At 44.4% G+C, this 16999-nt stretch overlaps 1 protein-coding gene across 6 annotated transcripts in view; it reads left to right on the top strand.

Moving 5' to 3' along the window:
- Positions 1-7118: 7118 nt before the first annotated feature.
- STRBP (spermatid perinuclear RNA binding protein) overlaps positions 7119-16999 on the top strand; it is a 56796-nt gene continuing 46915 nt past the window's right edge. For 3 of the 6 annotated variants that reach the window (XM_086625019.1, XM_086625015.1, XM_086625013.1), the window contains exon 1: positions 7120-7144. The gene's annotated coding sequence lies outside the window, so the exon portion shown is untranslated. Of the gene's footprint in view, positions 7145-16999 lie in introns of all 6 variants that reach the window. The other 3 variants (XM_086625018.1, XM_086625017.1, XM_086625014.1) reach the window with 2 other exon arrangements.

Here is a 16999-nt window from a genome sequence, read left to right as displayed (position 1 = left end):
CAGATGATATATCAACACCCCATTTCCCAAGGGAGAGATGTTAAGGATCAGGAGACTTCAGATGATCATTTGGGGCCTGATCTTTACTAGAAATTTTAATTAAATGCTCATTGAAGGCTGGCAATGTTGTTGGTTTCCAGGCCGCCTTATTGCATACGGAACGCTCTGTTGGGTCAGATGAATGCTCCTGTGGAGCCTGGTGGTGTGTCTCTGAAAGCAGCAACAGGAGACACCGCTTGGAAAGGTGTGAGCCTGGCCACTGCCCATGGGCTGCTCTCTCTGCTTTTCCCCAGGGCTCACAATCGTATTAGTGATGTCAGCAGGTATGAAGTCAGTAACTACCACTTCATCTCACTTCCCTTTCTGTGGGGACTGACATTGTACCATCAACAAGAGTTTGTTAGGCTCCACTAACCTGCACAAACACCTTGAGACAGGAGTTAAAACTACTTTATTTCTCCTCCACGCTGACAGCAGTGATCACGTGCCCTCTCCTACGTCAGTGAGGAGCAATATGGCAGCAATCCTGTCAAAGAGTTCATTCTCTTTCCCATTTGGGCAACACAATCCATATTTTGAGAAAAACATGAAATTAACCACAAAGTTTTAATTTCTTAGGAAACACTCCTGGGACACAGTGGCAATGAAATAATCTCAGCAGAAAACATGTCTGCATATGCACACTCACACTCTAAAGAAGCCTGTTTACTGTTGAGTTTTATCATGGCCACTAGTGGAAAAGTTTTAATTCTACATTCAGCAGTTGCCAGACAGGGACGAGAATACAACTACCAGAGACAGCCCAGTTTACAAAACAATTTAGATGCCAGGATGGCCAAGGCTGACTACATTGCATTGTGACCTGAACAGCCTCTATGAAAATAAAAAGACTGAAGCACTTCTGCTCACAAATGGTTGATGAAGCTGCAGGTTCGCTACAGACAACCCCACTTGCTGTGGAAGTAAGGAGGGGATGGACCAACAGGGTCACACCAAAGGGACCGTAATGCTCCGTGTACAGCAACTCACTTGCTCGTGTAAGGAACGCTGTGTACCGTGGCACTCAGCAAAACTAAGACACATCAAACAAAAAAGTGAGATCAGAAGACTAACAAGTAGAGCAGCACATATTCAGATATGCACTTTTTTTTTTTAACCTAGACCTTTGTTGTTTTTAATAATTGATACAAAGTAGCAAATGACTCACTAATTGCACTTCTAAATTGTAACCCAACCTGGAATCAATCACACATGGCATAACTTCTGTTTTATTTGAAGCTAAATCCACCACAGTACATGCAGTAGCCTCTCTAATAATTGCATTAGTCATAACCTGAAAGTATTTCCCACTTACTTGGTTCCAGTTTTGCTTGCTTTTCAAGCTGATCCTCATTCCTATCGCTAAAAAGATCTCTGAAATGTTACCCCACAGAGTCTGCTCTGGGACTTGCAAAGCACTGTAGTACATTTCATGGTGTGATTCCTCCTCTTTTAATGTCTAATTTTCCTCCAGTACCATTTTATCCCCTTTGCTCCAGTCCAAAGTCAAACAACTATCATTCAGGATTGCACCAGCTATTAGCACGTACTCTATAAAACTCTTAGTAACGAGTTAGGTACACAAAGAACTGCCAGATTTATGCATGTCATCTTTTGTTTTGCAGCACAGATTCTAGATTTTTAAGTATCCTCAACACTGGATAGTCATCTGCTCGATTCTCTCCCTTTTGTGCCTGAGATACACTTTTTTTTAAAAAATGAATACAGCTTGCAAGCATTTTTCAGAACAAAAGGCATCATGCCACAGATTAACCAGCTAGTAGCTGTGGGCCAAACAAAAATGAAGGCAGAATGGAACGCAATAAACAATAAAAGCTGGGATCAAGAATACACAAAAGGTAAATTCCAAACATGAACTCAGTTAACCAACTTTACAGGATCCTCACTAGGAAACGGACACGTTAGAGCCCACGTTGAAGTAAAACTCAGCAGCATTTGGACTCCCAGCCATGCAGCGAGAACCCAGGCTGCAGTCCCATCAGTCCCAGCATAAACAGGGTGTACAGAGAGCTGCCTGGTTCCAACTTGGTTATGCCTTCAGAAGATCAATACCCACACACAGTTACACCTACCACAAGCAAGGCTTATCTCCCCTAGCAAAGACTATTCTAGTACTGACACCATCTCACGTTTCTTTTCTCCCACTGTGAATCTTCTGCCCACACCCTGCTGAGAAACAGATTCAACTAAAATCTGCCAAGTTTTCACCGTCGATTTCCCTTCCTGCACCCCCAAAACCACTCCTTGCAATTGGCTCCTCAGAGTTTAGCCTTTGATTTTAATGCAGATTTGCAGAAATATTTTTGTTGACTCTGGGGTTTAATATTTGCACAGTCACCTTGCAAAGATAGGGGATTTTTAAAAAAATGCTTACCCTTTCTGCATGCAGCTTTAATCCACTCAACATCTATTTTTATGCTGCTTATAATATAACCTTTTAACTTTCAACTTCTGCCCTCTATGTTGTTAGGTTTTTTTGCAGAAGCCAGATGACATCATGACTTTCCACTTTGTTTTCAGTACCCTTTGGCATTCTACCTCCCTTCTTTTCTCATGTCTTCTCTCCACATACGGAATTAGAGCATGACAGAAGAGTGGCTCTAGACACTGTTTTATGTTGTATGGAATTGTTTCCGACTTTGTTCCTGTCATTAAAGACGAGTTGCTTTTTCAAACTTCAAGACTTTCTACAAAACACTTTACATTTGCAAGTCATCTTCTTAGCTTATCACCTTTCTAAATCCAGGCCTACTGTGTGGAAAAAGTATTCAAGCACTGCCAAACTTGAAAGTATGTGAACAGCCACATTAAATGTGTGATTGGTCCCACTGAAATTAAAGTTAAGCACATGCAATTATTTGTTTTTATAGATTAAAAAGATGTAAAGTCAAACAAATTCCTTTTCAAATCTCCGATTTTTTGTTATCTTTACGTTCTTGTGAAGCTTATGAGACTAATTTCACATGTAAAGATAGCTTTTTCTATGAAGATTTTGAAAATACGTGCCTCATACAGAGTTATTTTTTTCCAATTCAAAGTCTGTCCTCAGATACCTTTGCACAAATCCCATTCACTTTAGTAAATGTCTAAAGGCAGAATTTGAAACCTGTAAAGAACTGGGTCGCTGGACAATGTTAAGTCTCAAACAGAGATTTCTTTTCTGAGTTATAACAAGAGAGAAATACCTCCTCCCTCAGGCACTGAGTGAATGTTCCCATTTGTCTGTAAACAATACCAAATACTTGAAATTTGATAGGATGCATTTCATCCCTGCTCACTTAGGACTTTTCCCTTTTCTATGGCTAATAGCCAGTTAGTCCTTAATGGAGTATTTGTAGCTGATGCTGGATCATCCCAGTACACCATCCCGTGGGCTGCCTCACTGCAGGTTTCAGTGCCTGCTTCACTCCAAGCTTAAAACCAGTAGCTATCAACAACTTTTTGTAAAGGGCCCCTCTGTTCTTCTGGGGTTTTTTGGTCCCCGTGGAAACTACTTTCACATGCTGGTCATATCTATTAGCTCCTGCCTCGCCTCTATTTTTTATTTAATACTGGTAATAAAATTTCTTTACCACAGTTATAGAATATGGTATAATCAAGTATGAGATCTACAAGCTGGAAAATCAGTTCAGGAACAGAGATTTCTTTTTGCAAACTAATTATATATTTATTGTGTCAGTAAAGATCAGGGAAATAGTCTTAGAAAACTTCAGTCACCACAACTGTTCTTTGGATTAGCATCTCAGAGCCGCACACTGCTCTCATATGATTGGTTTTATTCCGTTACGAACACTTGTTACAGCACAAGACCTACACAGTACTGAAAATCAGACCATCTCAACTAATCTGGCCAGCCAGGAGATACAAAGAGACAGGCCAAGCCACTATGCAGTATTCAGAAGTTAACTATCAATTCCCTTTCCACACTCAATTTTCCTAGAAAGTTTAGATTTCCCAGAATCACTTAGATTATCAATCTCTTTAAAAAAAAAAAAAAAATCCAAGTTACATACTAACAAAATATACTTTGTATTTTCAAAGATATTATCACCCTTTAGATTTGCTTCTGCTCGTGGCTATGAGAATAGCCCACTGGAATGAGCACAAGGCTTGGAATTCTAATCCAGACTATGCTACTTCTTGCGTGTGTGACCTCTGGCAAAGCGTTTCACCTAATTTAGTCTCTGCACCTCTACAGCCTTTGATTCCCTCAGCTGTCTGCGGGATGCTGGTAACATCCAAGAATACATGACAGTGTCTTAAATATTTCTATGAAAAGATCTGCAGGAAACACACATTATTTCCATCATAGTTACATATTTTTTTTTAAAAAATAATCATTTTAGGCCAGTATTTTGTCCCACAAAAGAGTATAATTATTGTTAATTACTTTAACTTTCATCAAGCTAACTCTAATTCCAGGTTGCTTGTGGCACAATTGGAGTCCCCATCTCTTACTGAGTATACTTAGAGCTACAAATTCAATTTTCTTCCTTTTTATTCCATGAAGCCTAAAGACAGATGTTAACTTTTTTTCCAAACCTCAGATGTTCTTTTCCTTGTTAAATTTATATCCTTGTACTGCAGTGCCAAAGCTCTTCCAATCCCCTTGTATTCTAAATTAATCCATCAATCCCCTTTCCTCTGTGTTTTTGCCCTTGGCAAATCATTAGCCCAAGGGAGAACTCGACAGAAAAACTCAAGATTTCACTCAGACCACAGCTGAAAATACCTTTCTTCTGCCTCTGCAAAAGCTTCAATACCTGAGATGCCATCTCTTGCAGATTTTTCTCTCCTTACCGTATTTCCAGCTTTACTACACAGCCACGATTTTCACAGCTGCCCCCTCCCATTCCACTGTTTCCTCCAGCAGCCTTCCTCTGGGCTATATTTGTACTGTGTCTCTGTTTGCTGTAATCAATTTCAAATAAAAATGTTCTCACATTAAGTCCTTGGACCAGTCCTTGATTTTCTAGCTATTATCTTCTCGCCCCTTCTCAAGGCCTACACTAGTATTTTAAGGCCACATAGGAGATTTAGCTAAACTCCTTCATTGCTTTGCAACCTCGTGACTCTAGACTTGAAGGCAGTAATTGAGATTCCTCAGATTTGTTTCTTCTTTCAATCCTTAAACACTGTGAGATAAAAGTTTGTTACAAAAGTAGAGCTGTGTCTGACTGTTCAGAACTAGGGTGACTCTTTAGCCACAGGCTTGCAAAGAAGTATACAAAACGTAGTTTAATTTGGACAAGCTGGACCTCTCATTACATGCAAAGTTAGTCATGCACACGTGTTTTCTGCTTCCACTCTAATGCTGCAAACGGCTCTTTTGAATGGAAGTCACTGTTCCACTTCAACACTGCAAATCTCCTGATCCCACTACCTTTTGCCAAAGTTCCCTCATAGGCCGCTTCAGCCCAGCATGTTGTGTACTGATTATTTTGGCACAGAGCTCCTCTGTCAACCATCTTTCATCTTTACAGCCCACACAAAATTAGCTCTGAAAAGCGTAAAAAGTGATATTAAGTAAGACTGCCATGGACTTGTATGTTGAAAGCAGAGTTTGAGAAAGCACTTCACCTAGAAAACCTGGCAGAAATTCTGAAGCACTCATGCGAAGGTATCAGCCCTTTGAACACTGAGGCAAAACCATAAAGGTTCTATGGAACGCACATCCAAAGGAAAAAACCCAACAGACTCAACCCTTCCTCCTCCTACCTAATGGCTGCGGCACGCAAGCACTTCTCTGGAGAGCCTGTGCACACCGCTCCTCCGAGCGTCCTCTTCAGCTCCACCGCAGCGCCCACCTGCTCTAGAGCAGCCAGGTGTCTGGGATTAGGAAGAATTATCACAGGGCAGCTGACAGATAACTTGGACCCGTTTGTCTTGATGTCTACAAGAGAAAGACGGCGATCATTGTGGAGCCCGACGTGCCTCACCGCGCCACAAAGCCGCCTTGGTGTTCATGTTCTCAGACAACCGCTGAGGGTTCCACATGGAGAACAGCTACTCACACGGAAACACTACTTCTCGGCCCAACGTGGGAAACTGCTCTTTCTGCACCGCTTTGGATTTTGCAGTGGGATATAAAATCCGCCAAGGACGTGCCCTGCCTGGGCAAGGGGTGCCAGGGCCCTGCCTCACACCTCGCCCCCCCTTCCCCTCAGCCTTGCCCCATCCCTCCCTCCGGGCCCAGCGGCCGGGCCCCGTCCGCGCCCGCCCGCCGAGCACCTCCCCGCTCCTCCGGCCGGCGGGGACGAGGCTGCCCGTGGTGAGTATTTACACTCACGGCTCCGGGCCGCTGCAAGCGGCGCCGAGCGACGGCGAAGCCACATGCCGAGGTGCCCTGGCGCGGGGGCAGCGGCTCCTCCTCCCCGCCCCGAGCGGAGATGGGGCAGGGACGAGGCTCCTCACACACCTCCGCCTCCCGCCGCGCCGCCAGGCCCGGCCGCCCCTCGGCCAGAGATGGGGAGGGACCCTACCGCGTCGCTTACGCACTCTGCGCCCGACACGCTAGCACCTACGGCATTTGCGCAACAAGAGCCCTCTCAGGTGCAGCGCCCGCGTTGACGACATTACGGAGAATCCGTAAGAAACACTGACCTCTTTGAGGGGCTTTACGTAAGTGACGCTCCTAGGTGCAGGCTTGGCCGCTCCTAACCCACATAGCCGCAGGAGCTCTCCCGGCTGCAGCGAGCCTTTTCCCGGGGCGGCGGGTGGGATTACGCAGTTTACGCAAGGAGTAGCGGCCCCAGGTAGGAAACCGGGCAGGCCGAGCCGAGAAGCTTTACGTCAATTCCGTAAGGCTGCGCTGGCCTGCCTCGAGCAGGGAGGAAACGGCTGGTTCCGCGCCGCTACGGAACTGGCGCGGCGGCTCGGCATCCCCCTACGCAGTTGGCGTAAGGCGCTCTCTCAGGTGCAGGGAGGGGGCGGGCCCACGTTGCCCGGCAGCCCCAGCCTATGGGGGCGCTGGGCGCTGTCACGTGCCGGAGCCCCGCTCGCCGCTGCGGAGCCGGAGGAGCCGGACGGGGCCACGGAGCCGGGACGGGGCCGGGGGGCTGCGCCGGGGCCGGCGGCGAGCGGGGTGAGGCGGGCGAGCGGCGGGGCTGGCGGTGGGGGGGGGGGTCGGGGCGGCAGACAGCTCTCCCTGCGCGCCCCTGAGGGGAGGCGGGCGCCGGGCGCCGCTCCTCCCACTGCACCGGGCACTGCGGGCAGGAGGCAAGGGCAGGACACGGCGCGGGGGGCGGCGCGGGGGGGATGGGAGGCGGCGCGGAGGGGGGGGGGGGGGGGGTTGGGGGGCGCTGCTGCGCGCGCGGAGGGGCGCGGCGGCCGTTGAGGGCGGGGGGGGGTCGTCTGGGCGCCCTGAGGGGCCGCCAGCCCGCGGGCGGGGGCGGCGATGAGGGGCTCGGCGCCGCGGGGCACGCAGGCGGCCGCCGTTCCGCCGGTTGCGCGGCGCGTACCTGTCCGCGGTCGCGCAGGTGGCTGCGGGCGGGGCGGAACTTGCTCGGTGTGCGCGGGGGTCCCCCGGGTCGCGGGGCGGGCGGTCCCGTCCCTGACAGCCCGCCGCGGCCCGCCCGCGCGGCGCCAGGTGCCGTGAGGGGAGGCGTGCGCGGCGGGCCGGGCTCCCGGCGGGCCGGCTGCGGCTCTCACCGGGAAAAGTTCGCTCTTCCCGGCGCGGTCGGTGCGGTGCGTGGCTCTGCCCCGCTCCGAGCCGCTCCCGGGGCGGCGGTGTCCGCGGGAACGCGGCGGCTGCTGCGCGGTGCTCGGGAAACCCGCGTCGCGCCGGTGCCTGCACGGGCTTCCTGGTTTTGAGGAAAATATCGGTGTGTTGGTTTGGTGTGTTTTGGTTTTTTTTTTTCCTCTTTCATTCTGGGTTTGCTTTGTACTGGGTTTTGTTAATCGTTAACCCGCTGATTTTCCTGGAAGTGAGAACTGGGAAGAGAACTGGGGAGTCGTGCGCAGGGTCCTGAACAGAGCAAAACTTGAGTTTTGAAGCAAAATAGGAATTTGCATTATCTGGCTGAATGTCTTGTTGTTTATTTAAATGAATCTGGAAATGCTGCCGTGCGATTTACAGAAAGGAAGAAGAAAACATCCTGCTCCAGAGAGCATCCATGCACAGAATACGGCAGTAAAAACATTTATAAAATGGAGAGTCCTGGATATGACTGAATTATTTTTTTCCTTAAGCTGTGTGCTGTAGTTTGTTAACATTTCTTAAAAAGTTCTATCATACTTTCTTCCGAAAACTTAGAATTCTAAGTGTGGTTAAAGTAAAGAAAGACCTCAGTGGGCATTGTTGTCAGGAACATAAGGTAGTTCAAATCCCCAGTTCCAAAAAAATGTTTGTACAACTTTAACTTCATTAAAATAGCTGAGCTATTTAACTTAAATTAAAATAGCTGTGTGTTCTAGTAAGCATTTGAGGCCTGGCCTTCTAGGGTAAAGACAGAAGATTAATTTCTGTCATTCATGCAGAATAATTTGACATCCTTGGAAAGAATGGAGAAGGAAGAACTGTTTGCAAAACTTGATCTTGTTTTATTTTTTTTTAAAGACACGTTAACCATTTTTGAGAGACCCAAAGGAAACACCTGTGGAGGCAGAGAGGGCCTAATGTCTGCAGGAAGGAAGGAAGATGGAAAAGTGCTGTCTGTGCTTGGAGAGGAGGCCTTAAAACCAAAACTTTAGGAACGGGAAGGGAGGAAGGCCGGACAGTGTCGCTGTAGAGGTTGTATTGCTGTATTCCTTCATTTGCACAAGGTCGTTGCTCATAGTGTCTGAAAAGCAAGTGTGTTTTCCAAGAATTTAAATAGTCCACCTCTTAGGTGGGTCATCAGAAATCTGTAGAAGATGGATTGTAGTTACTTCCAGCTGGTGAAGCAATGAAGAAGAAATCTGTGTCAGCAGACTGCAGCTGGCTGTAGTTTCTACTAAATTCCTGGTCATTTTTGGGAAGTTGGGCTTGCCTCTGGAAGTTCTTGGCATGTGCTGTGTTTTACTCTCTAGAACTTTCCAGTCAGTTTTCTCTGCTTCATGTTGGTGGAGAATGAAGAGAGAGATGGGGAAAAGAGTGGCTGAGGATTGCTAATAGTAAGTAAGGTTTTAATATTTTTGGTTTCCTGTTTCTCAGAATCCTGTCATTGACTGTGCAAGTCTTGCGCTGCTTTAGCATTCCAAGTAGAGTCATTAATTCTTGCTAATTTTCTTATTCATTTTTATAAAGGGGTTTTATTTGTGTAGGCTGTTCATCCAAACTAATAATTGTTACTGAACTATTGACAGTATTGTCGTCTCTCCATAGAGAAGGTGCTGATGAAGTGCCAGTTCTTGTTCCAAGTGGTTCACAGGCTAAACGCAAGGTAGAAATCTAGGATTTAATTTCTTGGGGAGCTGGAGGGAGGTTCTGTCTAGAAATACTTGTGTGTTGGGGGCTGGGAGGAGTCCCAGGTGATAATTGGTAGGAGTGTTGCTGAAGAAGTGACCAAATCCAGCCTCTTTGTTTGTCCTAGAAGCAGGAATTATAGATGCTATTGATTTCATACCAAAGGTTCAGAAGCAAATGAGAACAAAGAGTAGGCAGATGGAAAGGTACAACAGAAGATGGCAAAGGCCATGCCATGCCTTAACGTTAGAGAAGTGGCTCAAGATTTCAAGGACCGTTGTGGTTTAACCAGGCCAAAACCAGGACGGTGACTCTTGTTTCTGACTTGTGAGCAGTTTTTTATCACGGATGTTCATTCAGTAACATGATGCTTAAGGTTGCAGAGCTTTCTTCTTTTGAAGCCCCTCCATTAATGTTCCTCAAAGGCCTGTGGGTGGGCTGGGATTTTTTTTTTTTTAACTGTGAAATCTTGTTTGGAGATTTTTTTTTTTTTTTTTAAAGTAGTCTAAGAAGCTGCTTTGTGTTGTGAAAAACCTCACTGTAGAATCATAAAACCTGCACTTTTTCCACGTTGCTTTGGAAGCAGCCGAACTTTGTAACTTGGCATGTAAATAGAGCTCTTTGAAGAGTACCTACGTCCAGAGCTGGGATGAGGGGAGAGGGAAATGCCCTGGCAGGTTAACAAGCCTTTGAGTGTGTGAGAAGTCTCTGTGAGCATACTTGTTGAAGTGTCTGTTAAAACAGTGAGAAGTTTGCGGAGTTTTGTCCTTGGTTGTGGTGATGTACGTACACCTACAAGTGGCCAAGGTGTCTAAGCAGAAATATGAAGCAGCAAAAAAAGTGGCAGTTTGTGTATTTCTAGGCTAGGCTGGGTGAAGGAGAGTACTTGTTGAGAGGAGGGCACCCAGGATGTGTTGGTCACCCGAGGGAGATGCTGGGTGAGTGAGAATGCGGAGGCTCAGTTGACACCTCACTAGGCTAACTTCAGCTCCTGGTGAGTCAAGATTTGTGGTAAGTCTGGCCATGCCAACAGAGGACTTTAGCCCAGCATTTTGATTTCTGTAACGTACTTTATATAGAGGCTGGGGGAGGGAGAACTCTTCTGTTCTAGCAACATACACGTGAGGAGCACTTGGCTGATGTGGTGTCCTGGATTTGCTATAAGCTGAGCGGTGTTGGCAAGTAAAGATTGCTTTACTGCTGTATGTGCTGCAGTGGTGAAATCAAAAGGAAAATTCCTGTTTAAAGCAACAGGAAAACCAGTTACAGATTTAAATGGCAGAAAAATACAAGTCTTAAAGTACATTTGTTGTACTTGCAGCATGATTTGACAACTAGAAACTTTGTACTTTGTATTTAAGGAAATAGAAGACTAAGCTGCCCTACCTGAAAATATTTGCTTATGTTTTTTTATTAAAAGTGTTAATTGATACAAGTGGTGAGATTAGAGACAATATTTTTTCAGTTGTACTTCTGCATTTCTTGGCACTTGTGTAGTTTTTCCTTCTTGTGTGCAAGTCTTTGAGCAGTGATGACAGAAAACATAGATAGTGGTGCATACACTGTGTCAATTCACAGAGGGATAGTGTTTCTATTTAACCTTTGAAAACTTTAATCCATGTCCTTGTAAGAAAAAGCAGGAATTATAGACACCATTCAAGTAATAATAACTTACTACCTATTCAAGTAATAAAGGCCATGGGTTGTTAAAAACCATGCCCTTGTTGTTTTACTTCATTGATTTTGCTGTAGCTATGCAAGAACTTTCTAACTCTTTTGTAGTAAAATATTTTCATAACGTGCTGGCAAATTAAAGGTGTAAGTGGATGTTGAAGAGGAATAATCTTGTGAAATCCAATTGCTAACTCATTTTAGGGGATGTCTTGGATTGTGGAAGCTTAAGTGATCCTGCCGCATGGATTGATTTAAATTAGTTCTTTTATGTTGTGCTTTGGCATACTATTTAAGAGCCTCAAGATGCTACTTGTGATTGACATAACAAAATGCAAATTATATGCTGTTTTACTAGACTCTAATTTATCTGTCGTAAGGTTTGTGTACCAATAGTACTAAGCTCTTCTTACAGTGATGTTTCTTTCATGTAATAGTTACATAGGGGAATTAAATTACTCTTAATTGTATGCTTAAAAATAAAATAAAATTGGGGTGTGTCTGGCTATCACAGTAAATTAGATTTTGCTACTTGGTTTTTTTTTTGTGCAATTGAAAAATTGAAAATTTTCAATTTTTCACTATTGAAAATTTGAATGTTTGACTATCTGGTTGGGAAGAACCCTCTTACTAGTGGGTAATCATGAGACGTCATAGAACTTGAAAAAATCTTAGAAAACAACCTATTACGATTTTAGACCTTGAACTTTGATGTAATGAGTGCTGAAGAAGTGAAACAATGATGGAAGCTGAACTTGACATTTATCTTGACAGTAAATGAACTCAATGGTGAGCAACTGATGTTGCCTCTTAAAATTGCCCCGTGGTTGGAGCAGAAAAGGGCAAGTGGATTCGAGAGGCTTTTGCTTCTCTGTTCCCTCTGTTGGGGAGGGAGACACTTTCATTAAACACATTTCTTGTTTGACTTGTAATACAGCAGATTTGAGAGTTAGCATAGTGTTTTAAGTATTGGGCCCTAAGGTGTCTTCAGTCTTCTGCAAGACACAGGTATGATGTTCCATGCGGACACGTTTCTCCCAAGCTATGGGATCAAGTTGATGATGACCCTGAACAAAGTCTTCCCCTAACACGAGTTCTCAGCTGGCGGTACCTGCCTTCCTGGAAAAGCAGAGACTGCAGGTGCGTGTGAAGCCCAGACACCCGGGCTCTTTGGACCTGGTTTGGGAGTAAGTGGTGCCTGTTTCTAGACACGAGCTTTGGCAAAGCAGTCGCTGAGGAGACTTGAGGCTTGGGAGCAGGATCTTGTGCACACAACGCCCAGTGAGATTAAACCATTTTGTGGCAAATCCTAGTGCAGATGGTACTGTGAAACTGATGGACCTTTTTTAATCTATGTTTCAAAGGGGGCTGGTCCTGCAACAGTTGGTTGTGATAAGTCATGGTTAATCTTGGAGGAGGAGTAAAAAATTTCATTACTTGTTGCAGGGCGTTGGGTGGCTCTGGTTTTTGTTATGTAGCAGCCAAAGAATTGTTACCATGAGCCTATTTAACCTCTTCCATAAACATGATATCTCTCTTGAATGTCCTCATATTTGCTTTTTAAAGAGAGTGTTCAAAATTCAGCAAGGAAACAAGCCAGCATGCTGCACCCCACTGAATTCAGTTGCCATTGTGGAAATAGGGGACAGTCTTAAAATTGCTAGCTGGTTTTTACCTGAATAAAGAAGATAGTTAACTTAAATGGTCTTTTTACAGCCTGCTTAGCGAGACATCGAATGGTTGCACTAAACGTGTCACCTGGAGACTGGGTGAAAGCCTGCAGTTAAGATAGTACAAATCAGCCGATTTAAAAAACAGATTACAGCTTGTATTAAAAAAAAAAAAATATACATTTGAGTTCTGTGCTGTATGGGAGTCAGCTGTCAGGAGTGAAGCTGTGCTGCGTTTCTGTTGCGGTGTGCAGCACCATCATAAAGGGTCCAACGGTGTAACCTTTCGGAGATAAGATGAATGGGATTGGGTTGTGGATGTTTTCATTAACCACAGAAACAAATAACATGTTACCAGTGGATCTGAAAGTGCTGACTAACGTGTGTTAACATTTAATCAATTCTGGAGCTGAATTTAAACAACAGCTATTTATGTGGCGTTAATTATCCTGTCCTGGGCATGGCAAGGAGCTGGTGAGAAGTGGTAGCAGTCAGCACAACCCGCGTGGCTGGTTTTTCCAGCTATGCTGTGAGGAAGCTGTGAGATGTTCTGATAGGTGTGTAACTGATGCTGAATCCGGGTGAAGACATCAGTTTTCCAGTACAAAGAAAAGAAGAAAAATTAGTCGTCTATTCCTGTGTTTTGGTACTTCTGTGCTGAAGGGGCAGCTCTTTGCATAGAGAAATTTGCTCTTTCTCGCCGTGGATGCAGTGCTCTAGTTTGCTCTCTGAGCCTCTGTGGGGTTAGTACTTTTCTACTTGTCTACTTTCCTTGATTTCTGCATGTATAATATGGCAATTTTTGAATATTTGCTGGAATGGAAAATACTCTGGAATAGAAGGGGGACCTGTAGGTGTAGAGCGTGTGTCTTCAGGGAGTGAAGTACTAGAGAATATGCGCAGCCACTGGGAAGCTGGGGGCTGTGGTATGATGAGACAAATAGGGAACATGGAGCTCTGAGGAAGGTAGTTGGAAGGAAGGGGTTGCAAGGAATCCTTAAAGGACGGTATGGGAGACTATGAAGTGCTTGTAGAGAAGGGAAAATCAGCTCCGTAATACCGTGTATTGTGGTAGTTGTGCACCCTAGGGCCAAGCCTGGACTGACTTTAGAGTAGGTTCATAAGAGAAATTTCAGGTTGGATCGTACTTTACTATGAAGGTGGATTCTAGAAACCTGAGTAGCTATTTTTTTTTTTTTTATATACAGAGACATAAAAAGTGTGCCTAGGTGGGGTCTTCTGTTAAAGTGAGTTAGCAATAGTTTAGATGAATGTTAGTTATGTAACTCCTCACCCTGAGACAAAGAGAAACAAAAATTTGTATGGCCTCAGTTCTTGGCTTCTGCCGTTCCTTTCCTGAACAGTAAGTGCAGTGAGAACTGGAGATTTTTTTTTTCCCCCCCCATAAGTGAACTACATCAAAATACTACCTGAGAACCTATTGGAGCTGGCAGCTGGACTCTAAAATGAAGGAGCTTGGGCTCATCTTATTTGCCTCACGAAGACTTTTGACATTGCTAGACTGAGAATCGAGACCTGAGATGTGATCTCCAATATCTGCTGGAATTATTTTGTAAACGCAGATGATACAGACACTTAGAAGACTTGGATTTCTACTCCTCTTCCACTTTGAACCCTAGTTTCTTTCCCTTTGCTCTCACAGCTGGTTTTAGCTCTACGGAAGATGAGAGGAAAACATAAATGCCCAAGAACTGATTCTCCCCACCTCTGCTTTGAAGAACGCCTGTTCCATGTCACGGATTCTTGGTGGTTGTCATCTTTTCAGGGAGCTAGAAGTGTTTAGTAAGCAGCTATTCAACGTCCTAATGCTTCATGATCTCTTGATTTGATGTCTAGGTAATTGAACTTAACAAATGGATTAGGGCTGCTTTGGTTGTCTGGTCATGCTGTCCAAGTCTTTAATCATATAGAGACTTAATTTGTTTCTCTAAAGTAATCAGCTGTGCCATTTGGGTGACCTTAAAGAGGGGCGAGTGCATCATTGGGCCTCTGTAGACTTGAAAGGTAGTGCTGTGCTGGGGAACCAGGAATGTTATGTTGTGTGCATCAGAGTACACCTCAGAATAATTGTGAGTGTTCCTTCTAAAACTGCAAACTGGTAAAAAGCCCAGCGAGGAAACTCTTCAGTACCAGGCACAGAGCAACACTGTGATCCAGCGAAGGTCTGATGATCAAACTGAAGATGTTGATTAGGGGAGCATTTGGCCCCTTTTCAGGTTCTGCCACTGATTCACCACACAACTTCATTTCTTGATGTCTGAGGTTCCTCTATAAAGATCTGAAATGTTTCCCTCTTGCAAAAGCTGTTATTTTAAAACCAGTAATAAATGCACTCTGGTAGATATGGTGACAAGTCTTCTAGAAAAGCCAGGAAGAAAGGCAAATACTGGGAAGGCGAGGGGGAGACAAGGCTGATAACTTCTTTGCTTCTGGTGGGTGAGGGTGAAATTGGTGACTGCCAAAAATATGAGCTCAGAGAAGTAGCTTGTTCTGCTCTGAGCCCACATCTGTACACACCTCCTCATCTCTACAGATGGCCAGGAGGCTGGAGAGAGAACACAGTTGTCTAAATTTGTGTAAGAGAAAAGAATCATGACTCCCACCTTGGAGGCAAACAAGAACCTCCTGTGACTGGGATATTTTCCACAATTTAAAAAATTTGGTTGAATTTTCAGTCTTAGCAAATTATGTGAAAACTGACACTGAGCGTAGTTGCTAAATAAATATTTTTTTATATTACTTTGTACTAAAAGATAGTTGGCTGGAACTGCTGTCTTTATTCCTTCCAAACTAGCCTGCTAAGTCTTCTTTGCATGCTTATGCTTTAAGAACTCATAAGATACTTTTCCACTTTAGATTTCACACTGCTTCACATTTTAAAAAAAACAACTATCACCGTCTAAATAGTGATGGTACTATTTGAATCAATCATGACGAAAGGCACAAAAATAAAACCAAAATATTTTCATCTTTGTGTTTCTTTTCTATAACATTAGTGTGGGAATAGGACTGTCTTTTGCGGGTTGATTGTTTCCGTGCAGGCTGCGTTATCTTTTGGGGGAATTCAGTCACTTTCCTTTTGCTAGCCCATGAGATAAAGGATATTGTTTAAAGCAGATAGCTGGGAGTCAGTGTTATGTAAGTGGTGAACTCTTGACCAAAAATCTGTTTTTTGTGGATGTAACCTCATGTAATAAACCAATAGTAAGAGCAGTTTAAAAAGTATATCTTTGACAGTTCTTTAATTAAGGTTCCCTGTTCTTTGCAGACGGGTGGAATACTGAATGTTTCTGAAGTGTGAGTGTATATATTGCTCCTCTCCTCCCCGAACACTGAGGAACCTGAAACTGGAGACTTTCTGACCCTTTTGAAAACAAACAAGCAATGTTGTTTAACTTCTTGCTATGGGTCAGGAGCCTGAGCTTCATGCCAAGTTTCAGTGTGAAACAAAGTCAGACTGCAGAGTTCAGAAAAAAGCTCTTGCAAAGAGCGCTTGTATGGAACTGCTGATAAAGCTGCGACTGTTGAGCCACCGTGACTTACTAAAGCAGATTCTTGAAAGGGAAATGAGGTATGGCCTGCCTTAAACACTCTTTAATAAATTACAGTTCCTGGTTGAAACAATCAGCAAGTGCATAGGTGCAGTAATACGGATTCTCCATTAGTATTAAAATAACCACGTTATAAATGAATCTGCTTTTGCTGTGTAGTTGGGTAGTAACATACCACTGTTTTGGTTCCTGTCGAGATGTTTCCCAGTGTGCTTTTAGTAATGCAACATAAGCATAGTGTCATTGTCATAACAGCATTCCACCCCTGGTGAGTAGTTGCAGGAGCACCATACAAAGATGCAGCTGGTCTCTCCCTTACAGGATGATGTTGGTCATCCTTCCAGCACCATGTCTACAGAACTTTCTGTGATGCCTGTGTCGAGTTCCATGAAATTTTGGAGGGGAACAAGTGTACTGAAATAATATTAAGGGTAAAGAGGATTCAGAAGAGTTTGCAGAGAAACAGGCAAATTCAGAGTTGAGTTAAGCTGATTGGGATCAGTGAGTTGCCCAGCGAGGTAAGAGTCCAAGTGAAGCTGTCAAATGTTCCTTCAGGATTTGGAGTATCCATTTACTGATGCTTCTGCAGTTACTGCAGGGTTTGAATATCATTGTACTGATACTTCTGCAGTTGCTGTAGA

The sequence above is a fragment of the Tauraco erythrolophus genome, chromosome 22 (genome assembly GCF_009769465.1).
Source record: "Tauraco erythrolophus isolate bTauEry1 chromosome 22, bTauEry1.pri, whole genome shotgun sequence".
NCBI lineage: Eukaryota > Metazoa > Chordata > Aves > Musophagiformes > Musophagidae > Tauraco > Tauraco erythrolophus.
Note: the sequence above shows the minus strand (reverse complement) of the source record. Positions and strands in the feature narration are given on the sequence as shown.